At 34.3% G+C, this 4,127-nt stretch overlaps 1 long non-coding RNA gene across 2 annotated transcripts; it reads right to left on the bottom strand.

Moving 5' to 3' along the window:
• Nucleotides 1-555: 555 nt before the first annotated feature.
• Nucleotides 556-2,495, bottom strand: LOC105951307 (uncharacterized). Of its 2 annotated transcripts, none has more exons than XR_016031424.1 (3): nucleotides 2,330-2,495; nucleotides 1,877-2,011; nucleotides 556-1,216 (listed from the first exon to the last, which is right to left on the bottom strand). It is a non-coding gene; the product is annotated as an uncharacterized LOC105951307 (long non-coding RNA). The 2 variants fall into 2 exon arrangements; XR_001172273.2 differs by having other exon boundaries at nucleotides 556-1,306.
• Nucleotides 2,496-4,127: the final 1,632 nt, after the last annotated feature.

The raw sequence follows: 4,127 nt of genomic DNA on the forward strand, positions 1-4,127 counted from the left end.
ACGATTACTAGGTCATACTTTGACGCATGTGTTGTACTTGGAGACTCCATTGATTAATGGGAGTTCAAATTTTCCAATCTCCATTATCTCGGCTAGTTTTTCCTAATATTTTTCGTATTATTATTATTGGTATTTCCTGTATTATTTTCCCACTTCCATGTAGTCGGCAAGATTTTCGGTATTAGTATTTGATTTTCCTGACTTTGTATTTTGGTTTGTAATTTTAATTTTAATTTTCGTACCCATAGGCGATAATATATATTAATATTGTTTGTTTACATTTTGTTCATACTACTGTTTTTCTTAGTTAATACATATTTATATATTTAACATTGTTTGTTTAAATTTGTTGATACATATGTTTGTTCATATAGAATTTAAAGTTGTAATTGATCACACTATAATCAATGACCGAGCACAATGAAACTTTCGCAATTGCATAAACCAATTACTATGAAAAAAAAAAAAAAAAACACGAAGACATGCGTATTGACAAAAATCTGCACGAAGGCCTGCAACTACAACCTGTTGCAGTGTGAATATAACACATGCATATTGACAAAAACCTTGGAATATTTATTACACAACCCGTGAACCTGTTTAAATTGACCATTAGCTCCTAAATAACAAAATATTTTTTCAGCTTACCATTTAGGCATAGTAGCTCCAAACAAACAGAATATTTACAGACATATAATCGGCCATAATACACAAAATTTATAAGTTCATACGGAAAAACTAACAGAAATGTCTTCAATGCAAATATTGCCGCAAGATAGGGTCCGAATACGGGAAAAAGTTTCTTCACCTTGTGAGTGGATGATATTCTAGCTAACCGAAGTAGCGCCCTTCGAGGATCATTCGAACCATAACCCCCTTTTCGGTTTCATTTAATCCAAAAAAGATGTCGAGATCGGTTGGGCTATTGCAAACGGCTTTAGCGACAGTAATCTTATCCTCGACACCTAAACATAACGGCGATAGGGCATCCAACACCTTCTTACATGTGTAGTTGACGCATCGTGCTCAAAACCGATACGGTGGGCCAACTCGCCTAGGCATGTTTTAGTCTCCGCAAAAGTCCTAGTCATATCCGCCATCATATCCACGATACGGCCATCGAGATCATCGTTTCGAGAACGCTTGTTGCCTTTCTTTTTACCCCTACTTTGATGTGAGGTTGAAGTCCCTTCACCTTGCATGTTAGACATGTAACCTTCACCGTGCAATGAGGACATGTTCTCAGAGTCATTCTCGTTGGAGTGTATGGCAGGTTGCGGTAGTTTTTGTAAAGCTAAAAACGACACTTAATAGGGAACGGAGGGAAACAGCAACAATCAGAGATTACATATTTCCAATCTACCCTAGTCTCAACAGATTAATATAGTATTCTTTTGTTCCTCTAATCTGATTAAGCATACATTTTTTTTCGCAAATAATTACACTGGCTGGGGGAAAAAATATATATTCACAACTAAATTTCACATTCCAGACCCTGTAACCTCTCTCAAACATATAAAACATATAAACCAACTCCTAGAGCAAGCAAAGATGATATAACTATCGTAAACTATTACAAAAAAAAACAACTTAATTGCATTCTTTATATATTGTTTATGCCAAACAATATTAAGGCCAAACAATTTATACTGAGTAACATCATATATTATTTCACTAATTGACTTTAATATTAACTAATTCTAATTCACTAATTGGTTATTTTTCCAAATAATGGTTATTTTCCAACCAAGAATGAGGTAATGTACTACTTTTTCCCAAAAAAAAGATGAAATATGTTTTTTCCAAATAAATGCTACCTTTCTCAATCCTTATTCTGTAATCTAAAAGAAGAGCTTAAATCCATTGGAGAACTCACCTTAAATCGTCGTGTAGCAGAACCGGGATAATCGACAGCCAACCGTCAACCAGCTGCAACACCGGAATCGTTCGGCCATAACAGAATCAGCCCGGGCAAACTACGACCTACTACGAAACCAAAATCGAAAATCACCTGCGAAACGGAAACAAATAAATTTAATTACGAGATGAAGGAACGGATAATTAGAACAATAAAAAAAATCGAAACCCATATAAACCCAAAATTCTTCAACAATACTCGGATGCATTTGAAGAAATCTGTGATATAAATCTGTGATTAGTTGATTATCGGAAAAAACCAAATAAAAAAAAAAAAAAAAACTAGTGAAGTATGAAAAATAAGAAATCAATCTGTGATGAGTTGATTATTCTTCAACCGGTTTAGGGGGCCTAAAAAACGAAGAATGAAGCGTGTTAGAGAACCTAGATGAGTTGATTATCGGAAAATTACCTCGGTGAAAAAACCGACCACAGTGGAGAAAGGCAGAACGAAGAACGGCGTGTATTGCTATGTCGGTAAAATTCTAGGGCTAACACAATAATTTTTGGGGTAATTCATATATATATGGGGTAGTCTTGTAATTAGAAATAAATATTCAGGGCATAAAGGTAATATACTGTACTTGATTGGGCTGAGAGTTGGATGAGATTACCCAATCTCACCTCCTTCGGCCTGATGGGAGATCCGGTAAATCCTTGATCCGGACCCGGGCCCAAGTGCAATCCCAGCCCCCGTTGGGCTCAACCAAAGCTGAGATCCGAGTGGATTAGAGGAACTATCCACCCGGATCAGCCCAACCAAACTGGACCTTAAGGATACCGATATACCGGAATTTAATAGTATGGGACGGGATTGGGATTGAAAATTTCTACCCCGAATCCTGAAATCTCAATGCCGAAAATCCCAAATTCCATAAATCCCGTCCCGAACTCAACCCTAGTTTTTTTTTATACAATCCCAGAAATAGAATATTTGACTAAATAAATATTACTTAATTTATTGGTGAAATTGTGTTTGTCATTTTTACTAGGTTTCATAAAAGTAGCCCAAACTGATAATTCAGAACTGAATTCCTAGTAATTAGTAAAGCAATGTAATGGAGTTAGGGCTGGGCATTTGGGATCGGGATCGGGATTCGGAATCCCGTCTCGTCCTGATCAAAATTTTACTATTTGGGACTAAAACTTCGAGAATTCAGAATTACGAGATTCGTGATCGGGATGAGGAACAAATACAGGATCAGGATTTGGAAATTGGTTCAATCTCGAGTGGGATATTTAATCCGGAATTAGAAAAAAAAGAAAGAACAAAAGACTTATAAACACACACACTCACACAGACTCACACACACACACACACACACACACACACACACACACACACATATATATATATATATATATATATATATATATATATATATATATATATATATATATATATATATATATATATATATATATATATATATAATTTTAGACAATTATTTTATTTTCTATTTTTATTTCTTTAGGTGTGTGGTGTGCCATTGAGTGTTCTAACTTTTGTGTGGGAAAGAAACAAAAATAGTTGTTTAACATTTTTTTATGGTAGATTCCATCTGTAATTTTTGTATAGTGTCAAGGAGATGTGAAATACAAAATAATATATCGTTTCAACTTATTTTTAAGTATTATTTGTTCCAAGTTTTGTTGTAAAATAAATAGTACAACAAAAATAGTATGTATAATTGTATATAATATATTCAAGTTGGTTTAGTATATAAAATAATACTAATGGAAAACAAATGCAATATTTCTTACTTTTTAGGCAAAATAAGTGATTCCCCGATCCCAATCCTGAATTCCCGAAATATTTAAGGATACCCATATACCGGGATTTAATAGTATGGGACATGATTGGGATTTAAAATTTATTCTCCGAATCCCGAAATCCCAATCTCGAAAATCCTAAATTCCCGAAATCCCGTCCCGAACTCACCCCTATTATTTTTTTTATTATACAATTCCTGAAATAAAATATTTGACTAAATAAATATTATTTAATTTGTTGGTAAAATTGTGTTTGTCATTTTACTAGGTTTCATAAGTGTTGCCCAAACTGAAAATTCACAAATGAATTCCTAGAAATTAGTAAATCAATGTAATGGAGCTAGGGCTGGGCATATGGGATCGGGATTCGGGATCCCGTCCCGTCTTGATCGGGATTTTACTATTTGAGTCCAAAACTTTCTAAATTCGGGATTACG

The sequence above is a fragment of the Erythranthe guttata genome, chromosome 5 (assembly GCF_056151865.1).
Source record: "Erythranthe guttata isolate IM_541 chromosome 5, IM_541, whole genome shotgun sequence".
Classification (NCBI taxonomy): Eukaryota; Viridiplantae; Streptophyta; class Magnoliopsida; order Lamiales; family Phrymaceae; genus Erythranthe; species Erythranthe guttata.